This window comes from Mixophyes fleayi, chromosome 1 (assembly GCF_038048845.1).
Source record: "Mixophyes fleayi isolate aMixFle1 chromosome 1, aMixFle1.hap1, whole genome shotgun sequence".
NCBI lineage: Eukaryota > Metazoa > Chordata > Amphibia > Anura > Limnodynastidae > Mixophyes > Mixophyes fleayi.
The window spans coordinates 390,454,071-390,477,807 of NC_134402.1; positions in this window are offsets into that span (position 1 = coordinate 390,454,071).

Below are 23,737 nucleotides of genomic sequence, written 5' to 3' on the forward strand. Positions count from 1 at the left end.
GATGCAATCTTGGCAATGGAGAATATCCAGAATCTCATATTACAAAAAGGCAGCAAATCTCCAGGTGCAACTGAGACAAGCACAGAGCCTCAGTATGGTATCTGCAGGCATAATGATTTCCTACTATATATATATATTATATATAAATATATATATATGTTCTACTTTCAAGCTGCAGTACTCACTCACTTAAAAAGAGTTCACAGTAAGCTATACTGTGTGTGTCGATATACTGAAGAAGTAGGAGAGAAGAGGAAACTTTGCAGGAGTACGAAGTAAACTCTTTCATTGATGAAGAAGCATAGAACAGGAGGGGGTTTTAAACTCCAAAGAGTCAGGATTCCCAATATAAGACACAGAGAAAATGTAGTGAACAAAGTGTTTTTTATTAAACTCCGGTAACACAGGTTTTAGGATGCAGTACAGTAGGGTATGACAGAAATAGCAAAAGAACTCAGTGAACAACAAATGCAGAATGCGATGGTCTGCAGGACTTTACCACAAAGTAGTGGAGATGACACACAAGGTGCGACAGTCTGCGGAGCAAGGCACTGAAGGTAACAGATACAGGATGTGATGGTCTGCAGGACTTTACCACGAGGTAGTGGAGATGATACACAATCTGCAACAAGTTAGTCCTCTGTAACACAGGAGAACTGAAAGCAGGTATTGTTGGTAATACTTTGCAGCAGGATAATGCAAAAACACTGGAGAGCTGAAAGCAGGTATTGGTGGTAATACTTTGCAGCAGGATAATGCAAAAACACTTGAGAGCTGAAAACAGTTACAGAGTCACAGACAAGCCGGGTCACAGGCAAAGGTGCAAAAACGGAGGGAGCAGAGGTCAATACAAGGAGATAAATCAGAAGAGGACACAGGAACAGCAACACAGGAGATGCCAATAGGTGATCTGGCAAGGCTGCTGGGACAATCAGGCTTTTTTAGGCCAGAGGCAGGTGTTAATCATCCTGGAGAGAAGAGACAGCTCTGACAGGTAAGAGAGCAGTCTGAGTACCACAGTGGCCCCTGTGGTGGAACAGTGGTACTACAGGCAGGATGCAGATATATACAAAGGTCCAACAACTGGCAGACAGGAGCTGCAGGATGCAGATCATGACACAAAGGTTCAATCGGGGCAGGAGAGAAGAACATTATAATTTAATGAGACAGGTGTGCAATGATTCATTCTCACCACAGCTTAAGAGGTAATGTCAAACCACACAGTCAATGAATCATGCTCAACAGAGTTAAAGAGGAAATCCCAATATCCAAATAGAATTACAGATAGAAGGAAAGGTAAGAGGGCTCTGCTCACAAGCTTACAATCTAATCTGTGAGTTTGATACATGATGTTAAGTGCTACATATTGCATATTGGTCCAAGCCAGATTGCAAACGTAAAAAGTGCTTATTTGGTTATATGATCCTGTCACACAGTAATGTTCGTCAGGGGCTCAGAGGGTTGTTGTGTTGTGTGGGCTGTGTTAAGGAGTGGTAATAGGGTACCCTAGCGAGGTTACGGTTGGTTGAGGAATTTGATAAGCTTGCCTGAAGAGCTGGGTTGAGAATGCTTGAAGGTTTGAAGACTAGAGGAAAGTCTTGTTGTGCAAGAAAGCGAATTTCACAAGGTGGTTGCAGCCCAAAAAATGTCCTGTAACCAGGAATGGGAGCAGCTAATGTAGACAAGACTGTAGATGAGAGACGTAGATCTTGTGCAGAATGGAGGAGACTTAAAGAGCGGAGCCACAGTGGAAGAATGATTTGCAAGGAAAATTAATCTGGTCACTACATGCAAAATAGTTTGTAGCAGTGAGAGTCTGGCTTGGGGAAGGCCAGTAAGGATGGAATTGCAATAGTCAATGAGTGCATGAAATAAAGTTTTTGCAGTGTCTTGTGTGAGATATGTGTGTATTCTGGAAATGTTTCTTAGATGGAAGCTTGTAGAGTAGGATTTATTGTTATGTTGTAAACAGAAATAGAAATGTCAGGTAGGTAACTTCAGTTGGCTGGTGGGAATATTATTAGCTCTGTTTTTGAAAGATTGAGTTCAAGGGGGCGAGAGGACACTCAAGATGAAACAGCAGAAAGACATTCAGTAATATAGACCAACACAGATGGTGAGAGATCCAGAAAGGATAGATAAAGTTGGGTATTGTCCGCAAAGTATAGTGTTTAGATACACCCAGATAAAGATACAACAATCCGTGAACACTACTTTTGCTGTGTAACACTTACTTGGAGTGCTAGGATGTAATTTGGTACCCCCCTTGCTGTATCTTTCCTCTTTAGCTCTGGCTATGGTCTAGGTATGGCTAATGCAAACAGAGGGTCCCCGAATACACAGGTACTTAGAACATAATACCAAGTGGAGTGGACAGGTAATACAGACTATAAGAATTGTTGGGCACCAGACCATATCATAAAAAGCAATTGACAGTTTTTATTAAACACCTTCTCCTCCAGCTCATGAGCATAACGGTTACAATTGATAAAACACTGTCAACTCCTCCAGCTTGTTATGGCCATCAGTGCAGCATAAACTCATAGAACAGGTAGAAGAGGTCTTCACCTTTAGCAGCCGCCTTTCCCGTAGAGACTGGTTATGCTCACAGGTACTCGGATGCCCCCAGGTCTTATGCTCAGAGTAGTATGAGTTTATGCTAAAACAGCAGCGCACAGGTACAGGAGGTAGCACACAGTGTAGCGTCAGGCCAGAGATCAGCGGACTGGACAGAGCACCAGAGAGGATGTCAGGTATAGGCAAAAAGGTCAAGGTCACAGGCAGTGGTTCAGAATCCGGGTACAAGCAAAAGGTCGGGGTCACAGGCAGTGGTTCAGAGTCTGGGTACAGGCAAAAGGTCATACACAGGTAATCAATCCAAGGTTTAAACACCAAACACTAAACAAGAACAGGAGCAGGTAGCAGTACTGGAACAGAACGCTATAACCAGCAGTGAGGCTCAGACCTCACTGCCTTAAATAGTACTAAGAGCCAATCAGGACAGAGGAGGACAGGGCTGACAATCAGCCTCAGGAGGCTGCTAATTAATTACTAGCTAGAACTAGCATAGATAATAATATAAACCAGGAAGCATGTATAAAAATATAAATGAACCAGTTTAAATCATATGAGAGCTCCCACTGGAGTTGGAGGATGTCCCTACACCCTCCTACATCTATGCCACAAGGATAATCCCAAAGAATAATAACAGAGCATAGAAACTAGAGCACGCGCCCGGCTGCTAGATCATGCCAGGATGCGGCGTATCACCGCGGCTCGTGATACAGCTCAGTCTTAGTAACATTAATTGCAGTTGCATACCCAGTGTTGCTCGGCGCAGAACATCCCAATATCCAGGGACTCTTGCCTCCATGGGAACCACCCTGCTGCTATGCATTACATATCGTGCAATTAGCTCACCTAGGCAGATTATTCCAATAACCAGGAACTCTGCTCATGCCAATAACACTGTCCTTTTATCACATCTCTCCTGCTCACCATGGGGACTCTTTCCCTCGAGTAGCCACACTGCCTGGACACAGTGACCCACCTCACGGTAAGGGAACACTTTACAAGAGGGCTCTTATTTAGTCCTTCCCTCTATATGAAGCTTATTTGCCTCCTTGTCACACACACTCACCCCTCCTGGTAAACCTGTAATAGCTAGACAGCTTCTTCCAGGGGCTTTCCCTTCTTGACAGTATCAGTCCTAGTGGCAGGACCCACCCCTCTTGGGCAACTCTTCTTCTGGAGTACCTCTGAAGGTGGGGTCCCCCTATGCGCAAAATAAGTAATTCTCTCACAGCATGCACTGCTGGGGATTTGGACTCCCGCGGACACCTTCTTCACAGCCTTCGGGGGACTAACCTAGTGTGGGCTTCCATGTAACTGGGTGGTAGTGGTGCTATGGGCTTTTGCACCACACTGCTTGGCCCCACCCCGTCGTGATGACACAGCTGCCCACATCTCTTATCCTTACCCCTGTAGTGCCATGGTAACTCTGAATATCATCACTGGTTGCGGCACCCATGAAATGCCGCAGACGTTTACAAATCATGATCATCAACTCCAAAACCTAATGTTAGTGTTCACGCAAAATTTACAACTTGAAATGAACGTGTTTAAAAGTTCAATGTATTTATACTTTCACTCCTAAATAAAATGCATCTCAAACTGGCATACTATTCTTGCATCTGCACAAACTAACATTATTGCACTTGCATGTTAGCACCCCTGTAAATACAGACGCAAATTGTGTGCATATGCAATATGGCAATATTACACTAAGAAGCATCTTTACATCACTTATGTTCAACTGTAAAACAGACCCTATGTCTTTATTGCAATCATATATTTGTATGATTTGCCATGCCCTGGTGAGTAAGGATGATGGTGATGTCATTTAATTAATTTAAAGTACTTGTTGCAGGTTAGACTAATGCAACACAGTGCAATGCAACATTTGTTATATACTGCAATAATGATGTCATTTGATTACAATGCTTATGTAATGTTGATTACTTAGATATTTTTGATTAGTGGGAAATTTCTGATGATGACAAAAGGAAAAATAATATACATAGACAGAAACAAAGTCACAAATTATATATTGTGTGACGATACAACACTGGATGACTGCTTCTATGAACAAAACTTTAGAATTACTGTAAGAAATTGTTAGGCAAACGCAGGAAATCACTCAAATACTAGGTGATGTTGTATAATGAGACTGTAAATCAGTATAAGTTAATGTAAATTATATAAATACTAATGTAGGAACAAAAAATAATTCATACTCAGCAACTGTTTTGAAGGAACAATAAAACTGTTACTATACATGCATAATAAATAGAAAAACTCAGATGTTTTTTTTTAAAGGGCTTTCTTTTGGTAGCAAATTTAATTTTTTTTACGCTTTACCTAAAGGAAAGCAGATAAATATAGAAATATATAGTTTTGATTATTCGCCTAGTTACTGAAATTTAATTAGAGCAGCCTTTGAAATGTACTCCCCTACCCCCATTTAATCATTTAATTACCTTGTTCTCTCAAGTACAGTGATACTAAATAGGTTTATTTATTCAAGTTCTGATGTAGGGATAAACAGAGATAAGCAACATTTTGAAAACTGTACCCTGGATTAATTGCTTAATTTGACGTAACATTTTGCATATTTCACGGGGGAGGTGGGCGGGGGTTGGAATAGACCTTAACTGTTTCCAGTCCTATCCCAAACTCACCACACAGCAGGATGAATTGTCAGAGCAGACCCTCATTGTCTTAGCTCTAAACAGCTTATAAATTCAATTAAATGCAAATTTGCAAACACAGAGCAGAATGTATTACAAAACTTTGCGTTTCCCTAGTGAAGAAAAACCCCTTCACAACAGTTGACCAAATTAAGAACACTCTCCAGGAGGTAGGTGTATATGTGTCAAAGTCAATAATCTAGAGAAGACTTCACAAGAGTGAATATAGAGGGTTCACCACAAGATGTAAACCATTTTTGAGCCACAAAAACAGGAAGACCAGATTAGAGTTTGGCAAACAACATCTAAAAAAGCCCTTACAGTTCTGGAACAACATCCTATGGACAGATGAGACAAAGATCAACTTGTACCAAAGTAATGGGAAGAGAAGAGTATGGGGAGGAAAGGAACTGCTCATGATCCAAAACATACCACCTCATCAGTGAAGCACGGTGGTGGTAGTGACATGGCGTGGGCATGTATGGCTGCCAATGGAACTGGTTCCCTTGTATTTATTGATGATGTGACTGTTGACAAAAGCAGTAGGATGAATTTTGAAGTGTTTTAGGCAATATTATCTGCTCATATTCAGTCAAATGCTTCAGAACTCATTGGACGGCGCTTCACAGTGCAGATGGACAAAGACCCGAAGCATACTGCAAAAGCAACCAAAGAGTTTTTTAAGGCTAACAAGTGGAATGTTATGCAATGGCCAAGTCAATCACCTGACCTGAATCCGATTGAGCTGCATTTCACTTGATGAAGACAAAACTGAAGGGAAAATGCCCCAAGAACAAGAAGGAACTGAAGACATTTGCAGTAGAGGCCTGGCAGAGCATCACCAGGGATGAAACCCAGCGTCTGGTGATGTCTATGCCTTACAGACTTCAGGCTGTAATTGACTGCAAAGGATTTGCAACAAAGTATTAAAAAGTGAAAGTTTGATGTAGGATTGTTTAGTTTGTCCCATTACTTTTGGTCCCTTAAAAAGTGTGAAGCACATATAGAAACCGTTGTAATTCCTACACTGTTCACCTGATTTGGATGTAAATTCCCTTAAATTAAAGCTAAAAGTCTGCAGTAAAAGCACATCTTGTTTGTTTCATTTCAAATCCATTGTAGTGGTGTATAGAGCCCAAAATATGAGAATTGTGTCGATGTCCCAATATTTATGGACCTGACTGTATGTAAAACAGAGCCAATTCTGGTGGCAAAGATAAAAATTAGAGCCCTTTCTATGACTAGTATCCAAACAGAGTCTATCTGCTTTCAAAGCAGATTGGTGACCGATAAATGTAACAGAACTAATTCTGGTGACCAGAATACAAAAGAAAACACCATTTGGATAATAGCTCTCACTATTAGTGACAAATATGTCCACTTCAATTATTTAGTTATTATCAGATATGACAAAATGTATAAATCAGTTATTTCGACTTTTGCAGATTTTTTTTTTTAAATTAACATTTAACTAACCTTCAAAACCTTCTATCTGGGAGAACTGACTCAAACTACCTCCTTACACACCCCTGGGCATTAACACAAATTAATATCTTAAGGCTGTAGGAGCATCATTCATTTAGTCACTATTAATGAATCATGCTTTCCAGTATGTATAATACAAAGTTGAGAGATCATTATCTTACAGTAATGAGATTCAGACTGAGGTCGTTGGTGGTAATTTATGAATCATTGCTGCAGTGTAACTGTATTGAGACATCACAAAACTGTAGTTATGGATTTGGTGACCATTTTATGGGAATGTGCATTGATTTGTTTGCAGAGCTGACATCCATTGTAGAGAAAATAGACAAGAAATAAGGCCGGACTTGCTTAATCCCATACTCTCCAGGGTATCTGCTGTATGGCAATGTAAATTCTCTATATGGGAAGAAAACAAAAACACAGTTGTTGTTAAAGCTTATGCTTGTATTGCAAAGCTGTATGTATCCAGAAAAATTAAAGTATTAGGTATAAGTTCAAATTTTGATCAAAACATTTTAAGCTCGCAACTCAATGGCAAAGGTCCTACACTTTCATCTATATTTCAGACATTGAAATACAGCTAAAATCAAATATACTTACTTCTCAAGTAACTAAAAGCTGATTTTTATTAATGCCCAAATAACTTTTGATATGCTGGATGGGCAGCAACTAAGACATTAGGCAATACCTGGAAACAAAATAAAGTAAATAAGACTGTTCTCTGTCAATCCCCTATTCTCCAGGGTAACAAGTACATGACAATACAAATCCTCTTTGTGGATATAAAACAAAAACATAGCTATTAATACCAGGTTTTTTTGTATCCAGTCGAATAACTGTTGACATTTACAGCATGGATTTAAGGCAATATACAGACAGATTATTAATCATGATAATAATTATGTACTCTAAGTGTACTGAAAACATAAGGATATTATTTTTATAAAATGAATAGGTGTTACAGATATATGTGGCATATTTTCTGGAACCATATTGCAAATGTTGTTGCTGAAGCATAGGCTTTTGGACTATTTTATAGTTACACCACTTAGAACACTTTTTACATGGCTGGATTGTTTGACTTTTTGTCGAGCTTTCAGAATAGAAGCACCACCACAATCCTAGTTCGACCATGTTCGTTTCTGCTAATAGGATGGTCCTAAATCTAAATTACCCAAAAATAGGGACTCTCATTGTTTGCAAGGTGAGGGCTAATATGGCTCTAAAACATCTAATAAATACAAGGTAGCTTAGACATCAAAAAGGCCTTTATCCTGAGCAATTATGAAGAGGACAGGTTCTAGGAGATCTCAATGTTGAAACACAGATATTTGACTCGGGGAGGAGTTGTAATTTTTGGTACAAGCCAACTGTCACGAGCCGCGGCGGCCGCGGGCACCGCCACGACTCAGTTCCTGCTTCTTCTGACGTCCTGACTGTTGCTATGGCAACCGGGATGTCACTTCCGGAAATCCGGCCCGGCCGTTGCCAGGGCAACGGCTGGATGCCGGGAACTTTACCCAGGCGCCCTGGGCACAATAAAACAGATGGGCACATACGCAGTCTAGCGCAACCTATAGGAAATTAATCAGGCAGGGGCTGTGACTTGTTTCAGAGCTAGGCTCTGATTGGCTAGCAGGGGTATTTAGGGCAGTGAGGACTGAGCCTCACTGCCGGTTATAGCGTTCTGTCCTCAGTTCTGCTACCTGCTTGTGCTCCCTGTTTGGTTACCATTACCGTTGATTGACTACCCGTTTTGACCTCTGCTTGTTCCTGGACCTTTGAACCCTCGCTTCTGACCCTGACCATTTGCCTGAACTCCGGATTTTGCTCCTTTCGCTTGTGCACCTGACCTTTCGCCTGTCCCTGGATTTCGTACCTGTGCTAGTGTCCTTTTGACCTTGGATCTCTTCCTCACTTCGGCCTGCCTATCACTCACTCCTGGGTTCTCCTTTAAGTCAGTACACGTTGCTCGACCCTCGGTCGGTCCGCAGCCAAATCTGTTCCCGCCACTAGGGGCTCCAGCGAATACCGGGCCTTCAGAGTAGTTCCCGAGTTTCACTGTACTGGCTTGGGAGTTCCTAACACCAACTAGAACTACTTTCTCTGAAATACCAGGGGGCAAAAATGGCAAATTTAGGCTGTTTGTCATGGAGATAATATGCAATGTTTTCCATGCATGGTGGGTTTTTGTCACTTACAAATCAGGCTCTTCCAACTTTAGCAGAAGGAAAGATGTGGGCTATCAGTTTTTTAGTTTGGAAACTCATATCTTGTGATGGGTGAGATAGTAAAAATGTCTAGGGATGTTTAGGTATGGGTTGTTCAGATAATGAGTTAAAAATAGAGCATACTGGCTGTAATTCTGCCAGCAACTCCATTTTTGTGGGATAATACTACCCGTAATAGTTATTATATGCTGTCTCTTTTATCCCAATTGTAAATGCTACGGAATTTGCTGGCGTTATATAAATAAATGTTGAAAACTATGATAATAGTTGATATTGAGCTACTAACTATTCCCTCTCTGATCTCTTCCCAATAAGATCCCAAGGTCTTTAACTTGTCCTAAGTGTAACTGAAGATACACTTCTCAAAAAAAGATCCTTTCATTTTATATCTTCTTTAAGTTGTGTTCTTGACACTTTTGGGAACATTAAGATTCTCAATTAGTATTTTCTTGAAAAGTTTGTTTTTATGAAACCTTTAAAGTAGATCACCATTGAACCCCTTTAGCTCTACTTTTACTAGAGTGTCTGTATTTTTTTTTAATCTCCTTATTTTCAAATGATCTCAGAGGTACATCACAACACGAGAACCCAGTGAAAAAGTAGTTTCCAATTCGTTTGTGTTTAAGATACATAAACAACAAACAAGCAACTGATAGAGTGTAGAATAAAGATGTGATGTACTGAGGAGAAAACTACAGTAGTTATACAAAAAAACCTATAGTTTTGCAGTTGGGTGCTCTGGTCAATGCGGGTAGAGATGTGGGTGGCTGGTAAAATGACTGAACAGATATAGGGTTTTTATTTTTATATTGTAAGGTCACAGGAGGGGCAGGGGGTGGGGGAAGCGGTATACATTACTGATCAGGCAACACCAGGAACAGATGAGCGGTTAAGGTTAAACCAGGAGGTTCAGGTTGATTGGTAATTGGGTAGGGCATTGTTTAGGAGGGCAGTGATATACTCTATAAAAGAGACATAACAAATGCAGTTTAGCAGCTCAGTTTTCGAAGGAGAGGTGGCTTACTTTCATGCTCTAGCTATGAGCAGTTTCACAGCTTGGCAAATGTGCGTGAGCAAGCGATCAGTGGATTTGCGTAGATAGGAGACTGGCTGGTTGAGGAGGAGTATCAGAGGGACCCTGGGGACACATACTCCAGAGGCCTGATGATTAACATCTAGGGGTAAATGTATCAAGATCTGATTTTTTCAGCATGTTAAAATCGCGGAAAATCGCGGGTGATAACCGTCGATTTTAGTTCCCAAGTTGCTAGATGTATTAAACTGCGATTTTTACTCTGATCTTAAAAATCGCTGGTCATCTCTGGCACTTTGCTGCGATGTCAAACACTCCCATCTTTAGCTAACTCTCCTGTGTTTCCTGCGTATTTAGTAAATACATCACTGTTACACTGTCTGCCTATACAGCCGGAGGTCCCGGCAGCTGTCAAATGTTTGAAAATCGATAAAAGTTCCACAAAAAAAAGTATGAGGTCCCCCCCGTCCTACCACTATTAACCCTAGTGCTGCCAGCCTACTGCTGGTTACATGAAAAGCGGGCGAAAAATTTGCGAGGGGTCCCCCCAAGTTTCACTTAACCAGCACTAGGCAAACCAGCCTGGGGTGGGTGGCACTATAGCAGTGGGACACGCGGCAGGGCTCCCTCTGCCATAAAGACAACAAACCCCAGGCTGTTCAGTGGTGGGCTGGATTCCCTAGGGAGTGGGGTCCGCAGAAAAGGTGTAGGTGACTAAGGTGACGCCAGTCACAGCCAGCTGTTTAGATTGCTGTCACTGAGACAGGCTGGGTGTTCGTGACAGACTCATTCGCCCATAATGTGGATAAAGCAGTCAAATTTGTATGATTTTCATAGTCGGAAGACCTTATCAGAGAGGCCTTGAGGAAACAATGGATGGTTCCAAAAAGGAGTCATAGGCTAAAGCAAAACGGAGGTTGGCCAAATCCCATGCCACCAGGGTGAATGATATGGACAAGCAGGCGTAGACCAAGGCAGGCCTATGGATCTTATGCAACCAAGGAAGGTCCATGTCCGAAGCCAGGGTGTTTTCTATATCTACGCACTTTTTGTGGTCAGGGTTAATATGCCAGGAGATGATGTGGCTGAGTTGGGTGGCAAAATAATAGTTGGAAGTTGAAGGGCAGTCCGAGACTCCCCGAGTCTTTAGATTTGGATAGTAATAAGTATGGCTTTCTTGCCTCACCAGATAAATTTGTTGCAAAGGGACTGGAGGGCCGCAACAATATGTGGTGGCATTTGGACTGGTAGCGTTTGAAAGAAATAAAGGAGGCGTGGGAGTACATTCATTTTGATAGCATGAATACACCCGGTCCAAGAGATATACGGGGTTGCCACTTTGAAAGATCCTGTTCGATGCTGGCAAAGGAGAAAAGTTTGAATGGTAAAACCTGGTATAATGTTTAGTAATGGCCACCCCTAGGTATTAATTTGAGAGAGGACTGCAGGCTTTTCCGGGTCATGTGGGGAACATGGAGTGTCAGGTCCTCGGACTTGGAATGTTTTATCTTGTACCCTGAGAATCGTGAGAATTCCGTCATGAGATTTGGGAGGGAAATTATTTGGTTAATCAGTATCATGAGGACGACGTCAGTGTATAACGATATCTTATAGTGATTAGGTCCAAGTCATATGCCAGTCATGTCAGGGTTAAGACGGATTCTAGCCGCTAGGGGTTCAATGCAGAGGTCATATAGAAGAGGAGATAATGGGCAGCCCTGCCGTTTGCCATTGCTGAAACTAATGCATTTGGAGATCTGGCCATTTGTCAAGACCCTCAAGGTGGGGTTCGCATGTAGGACACAGATGGCTTGTAGGAACCGACTGTGAAAGTCATAGATCTCTAACTTAGAGAACATACAAACACTTTTTCTGTGTTCAATGCGAGAATGACTGAGGGGAGATTTTTTTGTATTTATGTAATGAATTAGATTAATCACTTTGTGGATGTTGTCAGAGGCCTGTCTATTGGGGATAAACCCCACCTAGTTCGGGTCAATTAGATAGGCTAGGACCCCGTTCATTCTGTTCGCCAAGATTTTTGAAAAATGCTTAATGTCCCTATTGAGGAGCAAGATGGGTCGAAAGTTAGAGCATAGTGTATGGTTTTTATGGGGTTTTGGGATAACGATGATCGTGTAGGTAATCGAGTCTGAGTGAAGACCATCATCCTGTAGGACAGAGTTAAAGAGCTGGATAAGTCTAGGGAGTAACTTAAGTTTTATAATATGTACGGGAAGGTTGTCAGGTCCTGGAGCCTTTGCAGGCTTCTGGGAACTAAGGATGGTTTTCACCTCGTCCTCAGAAATGTCCTCACATAATGCCTCTGCCTTCATTGAGCTTAGGCTAGGTAAGTTGCAAAATTTCAGGTAAGTGGCAGTATTGGGCAGTTGCGAAGTAGCATCTCATAGGAATGAAAGATTGTACAAAGTTTCATGGAAGGAGCAGAAGGTCTTATTGATAACATGAGTATCATAGGACAGAGAGCATTAGGTCCCAAATGGCATTAATTAGTTGTGCAGCCCACTTGGCATTAAGACCTTAGACCATGAGGGAGTCAACCTTATTGCCCTTTTTGTAAAAAACGGCTCTCTAGCTAAGTGTTTAGACCAGGTGGTCTAAACACATGACCCAGAGCCATGTGGGTGAGAATAAAAACCATAGTTTCTAGCGCTGGGATACATGACCCTCCACATATTACATAGGCCTGCCTCAGCCATGTGTTTGTTGAGTCGTCTAGAGCCCGGGATGTGAGTGCACGTAGGGGACATACGAGACCGATCGAGGGATTGGGAGAGGTCTGTGTTACAGTTTCCCCCTAACAGGATTTTTCCAGAGTGGCGGGAGTGTAATTTACAGAAAAAGGCATGGAAAAAGGAGGAATGGTCCATGTTGGGCACATAAACATTTGACAAATTAATTGAAGAGGGACCTATTTTAACCTGGAACATAAGAAAACAATGGTCTGCATCACGGATGATTTTAGAAATCAGACAGAGCTACGAACCATAACAGCAACTTCGTTGCGGTTAGAGGTGTGAATAGAATAGAAGATCGTTGGGAATTCCCTGGAGGACAACGAGGGGTTGTGGTCTTTTTTGAGGAGAGTCTCCTGCAAGAAAACAATTTCAGCATGGTGCTTGTTAAAAAAAGAATGGAGAAGAGAATGCTTCTAAGGAGTATTTAAACTTTTTATGTTAAGCAACAGGATTTTTAGATGCATGATGAGAACTGCTGAAGATGGGTGGGAATGGACCTCTAAGCTACGCTAATGTCAAAAGTGAGGTGCGTCTGAGTACGTGACTGTGTGTGTGTGTGTGTGTGTGTGTGTGTGTGTGTAAGGGAGGGGGAAGGCAGTTGGGAAGGGAAAGGCTAAAGGAGTAGGAGTAGGAGGAAAAGGGAGTAGGGAGGGGGGGGAGTAGTGGAGGGTACCTGGGTCTGGGTAACCGGCTTCCAGGTGGGAGCCCAAGGGCAGAGTAGCTTGAGGTCGGAACAGAGGACCACCCATAAAGCGGAGAAAATGTTGAAATTCACTAAAGAAAAGTGGTAGTGATAGGTGATAGTCCCTATGTGGTGGGGATGTGGTGGGGGGGGGGCAGTGTACAACCACAAGTGAGTGTGGTCACTGTCTAGAGCATTGAGAAAAAAAGAATAACCTTACAATGATGCTAGTATGTAAATAGTAGAAAATAAGTGTGTGCACCGCCTGTTACCTTGAACCTAGACCAACAATTTAGTAACCAAGAGAAAACAGGAGTCAGGGCTGCACACACACATACAGTGCTAGGAATCAGGCCTGAGAATTTAAGGAAACTCAGAAATCAACAGGCTACATGTAAAAGAACATTTCAAGAAATATCAACATTTGTCACAGTTCCTGCCCTCATCCAGCGATCTGAGTGCTGACAGCTACCAGTATCCACCAGTAGCGATATTTATATCCTTGGTCACTGAGTGCCATAGTGACTATCATAGGTCATGTCGCTTAGCAATAGTGGAGGGGGACAAGTCGTAAAATATTTGCAGTTTAGAACCCTCAAAGTAAATGAGAGTTTCTAGAGATAAGAGTTATCTGGTCCTTAATTTTAAGGGATAGGAACTTCAGTATGGCAACCTGTAGGAGGATGGCGAGGTTGGAGTCTTTTAGTTTGGGAAGAAGGGCTTTGTGGGCTCTTTCACTGATGATCTGAGAGTTGGAGAGGGAAGGCGCCAGTTGTACAAAGAGTCTCAGCAGGTACGGTTCCAAGGCCTGCGTATCAATGGCCTCTGGTATAAGCCAGAAGCAAAGGTTGTTCCGCTGTTATCAGTTCTCAAGGTCTTCATTTTTATTCCGTAGAAATTCCAGTTCTCTGCTAAAGTATTCAAGATCTGGGTATAGGTATAGGATTGTTCCAGGGCAGAGGTATGTTGAGTCAGATCGGAAATGTTCTTTTTTAATCCCCCACAGATGTTTTGAGTTCGCTGGTGAGGGATTGTTTAAGGTCCATAAGGAGGGTACGTAGGTCTGAAATGTCCTTCTTGGTTTTTGGAATGTCCTCAGCTTTAGAATCCTCATCCCATGCGGCTTGGGACTGTGGGGGCAGGGTCCCCTGGTCTGAATTTTGTCTTGCTTGAGAAAATGATGTGTAATTTTGACAGCTGAGCCATTCTTGTGTCTGTTCGTATTATTCATGGTTGAAATGTTAAGAGGTTCAAAATACAAGTCAGGCAGATGAGAATACTTGCAATGAGGATTAAGCTCTTGACGCATGAGCACTGGCTCTTACATCATCAGCGGGGTAGTGGTGAGAGGAAAGAGTAGGGGCCGGATTCATTAAGGATCTTAAATTTCCCTTCCAGCAATGGTCAGAGGTATCGAGTAACATTTTTTTAAGCCGTGTTGGGACGTAGTACCATTGATATAAAACTTTATTAACATTTTCCTTGATTTTTATACATATGGAACTAGAAGCAGCACTGTCACGAATTTCCCTCCAATCATCGGGGTCGAGGGCCTCCCCAATGTCCTTTTCCCAGGCCAATTCATCGGGGGCCCTTTGGTCTAATATAGCCAGGGAGAGTTCAGATTAAAGGGTAGATATTAGGCCAGTCGAGGATGATTGACGAAGGAATACATTAATTTATTAAATGAGAATACTATTAATTTGTGGGGCTGGTTGGAGGGGAAATAGGGTTAGCTATTAAAGGTATATGCTATTAAATTAACATGAAGGGTTGGTTGGAGGGAAATAGGTCTATTTATTAAGTGTGAATCTTTTAATATTTAGGGCTGGTTGCAAGGAGGAAGGCTTAAATATTAAACATGGTTGTTATTGATTTAACGCTGGGGCTTTCTATATTTCATGTAACACTCTTTTTTCCAAATAGGGCACCAACATTCCAGGATCCAGATAAGCAGCAACTGAGCTTAAGACACCAGCAGCCACAGGTAGTGAAAACTGGGAGAACTTACGACAGCCAGGAAGGAGAGATTACGTAGGAGATATTACGACAGCCAGGAAGGAGAAGGTTAGAGTTATTTTAATTTCATGGGCAGACTCGACAGATAACAAATAAGGGAAAGTTTAAGGGCCACAAGGAAGACATAAGGAAGAGGTGAAGAAACACAGGAGTGGTGGGGGCTTGCTTTATTTAATATGTTTTATATTATAATATATACGAGTGATCGAAGTGTAAATTTAGAATGAAAAATGTATGAAAAATGTAACATATACACCCCCACTGCTATATACTGTAAAATTGCTTCTAAAATTAATTTCACACTGTTAAAATACCCCAGACGTTCATTTAAAAATTCCATACCAGCACTTCTAAATTCCCCCTTCAGCCACTACATTTGATAATTTATTTTGCTCTTCTATAGATCTTGTGCCAAGTATACAAGTTCATGAAGCCATTAAGAAGCAGGTTTATCCCATGGGATGCACATCCTATTGCTGTAATATGTGGCTATTTATCGATCATGATCTATCATGCTGCTTTCATAGTACTTGCAGTGCCAGGTAGCAAAGCACATAATTAACATTTTCAATGTTGTCTAGGACTTCACATATGTTACTACTAATATACTTTACAGTATGCCTATTCTGTCCTGATTTAATGCTTGGATACAATCTGACTGAGGTGCTTTTTGTGATTCCTTTCCCCAACACATCTGTCCATCTATTTGTAAATCAGTGCTATATTGATTTTGCATTGGTCAGATAGCATTACACATACATATTCTGACACAGGATTGGTCAAAGAACATTTTCTGGACCAACAGTTTAGTTAGTATTTTATTATGTATTTCTGGTTCTGGACAATGGCACCCTGTAAAGGATTGGTCAATTATTCAATATTTTCAGGTGTCACCTTGTCTACAGTTGAAGAAATTGAGAGTATCTTGTATACAAGATCGGCCCTTCCTCTCCCAAGAAGCCACCAAATCTCTTATCCCCTCTCTAATTATCTCCCGCTTGGACCACTGCAACCTTCTCCTTACTGGCCTCCCCCACTTTCATCTCGCTCTCCTTCGAACTGTACTTAATGCAGCCGCTAGGCTCATCTTCCTTTCTTGCTGCTCCTGTTCTGTCTCCCACTCTAACAAGCCCTTCATTGGCTCCCCTTCCTCTACAGAATCCTGTTCAAGCTCCTCACATTCACATACAAGGCCATCGCCAATTTCACTGCTCCCTACATCTCCAACCTCATCTCTATTCACGCTCCATCCCACCCTCTGTGATCTGCCAACGACCGTCACCTCTCTTCCCCCGATTACATCTTCTCACGCGCGTATCCAAGACTTCTCCGGCGCTACCCCCCTCCACTTGAACAAGCTCCCTCGCTCCATCAGAACATCCCCCAATCTGTCCAATTTCAAACAGGCTTTAAAAACCCACCTTTTCTTAAAATCCTTCCAGTTTCCCGTTTAACTACCCACATTGTTATCTACCTCTCCCCCCTTCTTCCCCCTTCCTTGATTCAGCCTCCATTCCCCCCTTCTCTCCCCTCTCACCTTTGTGTCTCTCTGTCTGTCTACCTCTCCCCTTAGATTGTACGCTCCGTTGAGCAGGGACATCTCTCCTCCTGTTTCCACCACTTCTAACTCTGCTCTCCAGCTATTCAGCCCTCCTCCCGGAGGACCTTCTGCCCTTCGGCCCTTCTCACTTTTCTCTACACCCCACTGTGGCTCTTACCTGTCATCCGTGCTCTCCTTCTTGGGCTCAGGCTACCAGCGTATGCGGACTATCCCTCTCCCCACCATCCCTGCCTCTCTCTCTAGCTGTGCTATGAGCTTCCTGAGTTACTGTGCTTATTGTTAATTGTACTGTGCCTGTGCTGTCCCACCTTGTCCTGTGATATTGTTTGTCCCTGTATGGCGCTACAGACACCTTGTGGCGCCCTATAAATAAAAATTAATAATAATGTTAATAATATACAGTTTGTTGCATTCTTTGCTAACTTGATGAATAGGTTTGGGCAAAACTTTGTGATGCTGGTGTTATAGAAAAATAATCACACCAAATACTTTATGCACTTTTCCCCACTAGAAGGTTGCTATAATCTATTTCCCAAATAAATTAATTTCAATGCTTTACAAATTATTGTTGAAAGTAATATAGCCAAAAGCTCATTTTAGCTAATAATCAAAGGAAACTCATTTAAGATCTTTATAGGTGGTACTGGTTCCGGGCGCATCTACAGTCATGGCCAAAAGTTTTGAGAATGACGCAAATATAATTTTTCACAAAGTCTGCTGCCTCAGTTTTTATGATGGCAATTTGCATATACTCCAGGATGTCATGAAAAGTGATCAGATGAATTGCAATTAATTTCAAAGTCTCTCTTTGCCATGACAATTAACTTTATCCCAAAAACAACATTTCCATTGCATATCAGCCCAGCCGCAAAAGGACCAGCTTACATCAGGTCAGTGATTCTCTCGTTAATACAGGTGAGAGTGTTGAAGAGCACAAGGCTGGAGATCACTCTGTCATGCTGATTGAGTTAGAATAACAGACTGGAAGCTTTTAAAGTAGGGTGGTGCTTGAAATCATTGTTCTTCCTCTGTTAACCATGGTTATCTGCAAGGAAACACATAGTCATCATTGCTTTGCACAAAAAGGGCTTCACATGCAAGGATATTGCTGCTAGTAAGATTGCACCTAAATCAACCAGTTATTGCATCATCAATAACTTCAAGGAGAGAGGTTCAATAGTTGTGAAAAAGGTTTCTGGGAGCTCAAGAACATCCAGCAAGTGCCAGGACCGTTTCCTAAAGTTGAATCAGCTGCGGGATTGGGGCACCACCAGTGCAGAGCTTGCTCAGGAATGCAGCTGGCAGGTATGAGAGCATCTGCACGCACAGTGAGGCGAAGACTTTTGGAGGATGGCCTGGTGTCAGGAAGACCAGCAAAGAAGCCACTTCTCTCCAGGAAAAACAACAGGAACAGACTGATATTCTGCAAAAGATACAGTGATTGGACTGCTGAGGACTTAGGTAAAGTCATTTTCTCTGTTTCAGATTGTTTGGGTTATCTGGACCGGAGAAGGAAAGATGAGCACTACCATCAGTCCTGTGTCATGCCAACAGTAAAGCATCCTAAGACCATTCATGTGTGGGGTTGCTTCTCAGCCGAGGAAGTGGGCTCACTCACAATTTTGCCTAAGAATGCAGCCATGAATAAAGAATGGAACCAAAACATCCAAGAACAGTTTGGTGACTAACAATGCCTTCTCCAGCATGATGGAGCACCTTGCCATAAGGCAAAAGTGATAACTTAGTGGCTCAGGGATCAAAACATCAAAATTTTGGGTCCATTGCAGGAAACTCCCCAGACTTTAATCCCATTGAGAACTTGTGGTCAATCCTTAAGAGGCGGGTGGACAAACAAAAATCCACAAATTCTGACAAACTCCATGCATTGATTAGGCAAGACTGGGCGGCCATCAGTCAGTATGTGGCTCAGAAGTTGATTGACAGCATGCCAGGGTGAATTGCACAGGTCTTCAAAAAGAAGGGTCAACACTGCATATTGTCACTCACCGGACCGTGAGTGCCTCTACGCTGGTGCGTGGCTCCCTAGCCTTCCTGCCGGCACCTGTCCTAAACCGCGGCCGTCCGCCATCCTAATGGTCTACGCATGCGCAGTTCCCAATAACTCTTGTGACTGTTGCTTTTAATCCAAATTGGTTGATCAGGCAACTCCCTATTTAAGGCACCTGTGTGCATTACCTCATTGCCTGATCTTGGAGTCTCATTCCCTGTGAGTCTCTGAAGGTGTTCCCTGTGTTCTACTAGTGTCTTCAGTTTCCTGCTGATTCCTGATCTACTCATCGCTGGTTTCCATACCAGCTACTATCTCCTGTGTACTACTAGTGTCTTCAGTTCCTGTGGATTCCATGTGCTTCTCATCGCTGGTTTCCATACCTGCTACAGTCTCCTGTTTCCTGCCTGTGTCCTCAGCTGGACTCTGATTACCGGATCTACTCACCTGTGGTTCCTACACTCGTCTCTGCCGTCCAGCGTCTCTGCAGTTCCTGCATCTCCCTGTGGACAGACTGTTCTACTGAATAGCGGTATGCCTATCTGTTATTGACTTTCTCCGTTTACTCTGCATATCCGCTAGGACAAGTTTTCACGCTCAGCAGCGGTATCCATACCTGCTATAGACTGTTATTGTTACGCTGCATACCTGTTTGGAATTAACCGTACTACTCAGTCGTTATATGCATAACTGTGATTGACTATCCATTATTGGCCTGCATATCTGTGCTGAGCAAGTCTCTACCAAGCAGCGCCACACATACCGTTATATAGACTTTGTTGGATACGCTGCATACCTATTGGGATCAAGTTCCTCAGTGCTCTCAGTGTCTGCATCCTATTATCTTTGTATGCTTCCACTCATCAACACTTGTACACATCCTCACCTATTAAGCAGTGGTACAACTTGCTATACGCAGACCACTGACTTCCCCGCTACCTACCTGCACCTGGACAAGTCTTCTCACCATAAGCAGTGGTACAACTTGCTGTACGCAGACCACTGATTCCCTGTTACCTCCCTGCATCTACTCACGTCCATCCTGATCTCCGTGTTGAAATCTGCCTTTTCATTATATCAGCTAGTCGCTGATTCCTTGACCAAAGATTGCTGCAAGTCACTGACTTTCCTATTATTTACTGGCATTCTCTCTCCATCTGCTGTGATATCTGCTAGTCACCCCGCTACCAGAGGACCGTTGTGTGAACTTCACGACTCTGGTAAGCCCAGTCATCTAGTGAAATCCTGGGCAAGACTCCTAGTGCCCGTGACACATATATTGACTCATAATTGCATAAACTTTATATAATTGTCAATAATAGCCTTTGACACTTATGAAATGCTTGTAATTTTACTTCAGTATATTCTAGCAACACCTGACAAAAAGGTCTAAAAACACTGAAGCAGCAACATTTGTGAAATCCAATACTTGTGTCATTCTCAAAACTTTTGGCCATGACTGTACAATCCTTTTTTCCAAACTCCTAAAAAATTGTGCTTGAAATCCGGTGGTCAGGGGGGCATCTCATAATAGCCCCTTACTAGGCAAACATCCATGATCTAATCAAGATCCTAACTAATATCCAGCTACAAGGGTCTCCTCTATATTCCTGTTTACCCAGATCCATCCCAAACATATTGTGCCATAATCAAAAACTAATCTGGCATAAAGAAATTGTAATCATTCCCTAAATTAGAATTCCTATGTCTTACATAAAAGTGTTTCAAGAACGTAGTTCTTACTTAGAAAACATTCTGTCTTTGAATGTTATTAGGAAATATGAAAAAAGAATTCATAACAGTTCTTTTATGTTTTCTACCAATTTTAAATGTTTCCAATTTTTCTAAAAAAAATAAATCTTTTTTTTGGGGAAGTGGTTTCACATTTCTAGTTGTAGATCTTATTAGCAAGAAAATACTGTGCTGTACAACTACTACAATTGGGACCAATTTATCTCCTTAACGTTGCACTTCGACAGAGAATCTCATTTTAGGTCTACCTTGAACAATGTAATAATATTGTAATGATGGCCCCTCACTCTAATGATTAATTTAGGTCATAAATATGGCAAAACTGAGCAGTATTTTAGGAGAAGAACTAAAAAGTTTAATTTCAATAAAATACGTGGTTCTAAAGTGGTAGGAATTTGAAATTTGATATGTTTGCACTTTTTTACAGCGTGTCTCTCAATATTTTTGTGTCTCTTCTATTACACTTATGCACAATTCTAATTTTCAAAAGCATCTCCCAAAAGCAAAGTATAGATGAGCACCCGTGCATTTTTAAAGGGGGAATTTAAGTACACATGGTAAATGATGTCCAGAATTAACAATATAGTCAAAATGAGCATGCACCCATTAATTCACTGGATGGGAAAATATTGTCACTTGCATAAAAAACAAGCAAGCATGTATTTTTTGCAGATTAGCAATTGTAGTAAGCATTATTGTGTGTAATGTAACCACATTGTAAGCTCTCTACCAACATAGTCAATACAGCATATACAAAGGGAAAGATCAAAAAAGCGCTCCCTGTCACAGCTGCCTAATACCTCAATAAATCCCACTACATTCAATTACCATAAATAATATAATACAGGTATATAGGCGCATATAACAAGTTCACCACAGAGTTCAAAAGTCCATATAATATCCACGTGAATCAACCTCTTCTTATAGGTCCAATCATGTAATCTTCTTAATAGATGATATTTAAGAAGCAGATGTCATATGGAAGGTTTTAGTTTTATCTTCTTATAAACTCTCCAGGTATTATAATCCGTAGAGTTTAGAAAAAAAGGGATAAATGGATATCAAATTAGTATTTCAAATTAGTATTACAACCTACTAAGAAAAAAACATTCTTCCTTAATCCCTTATCTTAAGGAATAAATATCCACTTCACCGTGTACAAGTTAACGGTTACTCAAAGCACCACACGTGTAGAGTGAGTGAGAAAATGAACTGAATCACTTACACAGTGAACTCGATCCACTGATTGATATAGAACGCCACGTCTGATCCCGTTGTTACATGTAGCCCAATCGTATTATATACAACGAGAGAAGCATACAAAAAAGGATCTGGCATAATATCATCGGGGTTTTTATTTTTCACAGTTTAAAAACACCATAATAAAATCATCTCATCTTATACGATATCCCAACATTAACAATAAGTGGACTCGTACCGGACTTAAGTGAAGAGTCAGCGTGTAGATGAAATAACTCCCGGGCAATCACCGCTAGACAGTCCCCTCTCCTCCGGCTCGTGTAACACTGCTGTCAAGTGGGCGGATCTGTGTTAACCAACGCGTTTCAACCCCGCCTCTGGGGTCTTTGTCAAGGCATACACAGAGTTCGTTCGGTTTCCATTTAAACCTCTTGTCAAGTGGTGGCTGCTGGGCATCATATACGGGCTGTATGCTGCCCGGTAGTTTTGAACTTCTTTTCCAGAACTGCCGGCTATTTTCTGCTATTTTTCTACCAACATACATCCAATACTTTGTGAATTGCTTATTTTATTGCAGCATTCCAATACAATGCATTTTGCATCTCAGCGCTTTGTCGGGTATACTACTCTCTGCCATTTGCATTAGTCTGTATGTATGTGACATCATGCAAAATACTGCAGAATATGCTGCCATTATATACACAGATGTTGATAAAAATATTGCTCCTGGCTGATGAAAATGATGCTTTGGTGGTATCTGCTGAAATTACATAAATTTTCATATCTTAGATACAGTCCCTAGGCCTCCTCATCTATACACCTCAGTTCCCAAGCTTTCTAGAGCTCAGGCCTCTGTGCCCAGGTCCAGTCCTCAACCTCAGGCACTAGGCCTCAGCCAGACCGCAGGTAATAGGCCACAGCCAACACCAGGACTTTGGCCTCAGCAAAGCTTCATCAATCTCAGGCCGCAGCCAGTAAACCCCAGTCAATCTTAGGTCTCACTATTCCCCAGTCTCAGCCCTGAGCCTTAATAGATATACACCCTCCAGGTGTCAATAGTTTATTAATATTGATGTGTATTGTGTTTCTCCAGCCGTTTTAAAAGTTTTAATTTTCAAAGAAAACAAAGTTCTCTTGTAGGAGGGGCACTCTTTAGTTCATCTCTGATTATTGTTAATTCATATTAAAATCATAGGGACCCATTTAAGTAGGTGTGAGCATCGTAGTAATGCGCAGAGTGCACATTACCGAGGGCAATACGGTACCACAATAACATGGATTTTCCTTTGCAACTGAAAAATAGCCTTATTGCGGTGCCACAAATTACTTTCTCGACCATTCGGGCACATAGCTGCGATGCCCGTACCGAATTTAATATGCCCCAGAATTCTCTATTGATAATTCCTTAAAATTGTGTTGTTACCATCCACATATGTTTCTACAGTCAGCTAAATATGTTAAAAATAAAGATATTAGAAAGAAGTGATAATAGAAAGAAAAAGAGTTTAAAATGTTGTACTTATTCAACAGGGGACATCTTTGATTGTTCCTTATTATCTTATTATTATTTTTTTATATTATTATTATTTATTGATTGCTTTATTTGTCAGTAATCCATTTAGTAACAAAAAATTTCTGACATATTGGGTTCTTTTGTTCTGAATATCATACACCCAAAATATCTCTGTGGTATTTATTAATTCATGCCTCAGTTGTAGGTGTCATGAATATGACTGATATCAAATAATTCAGCATGTG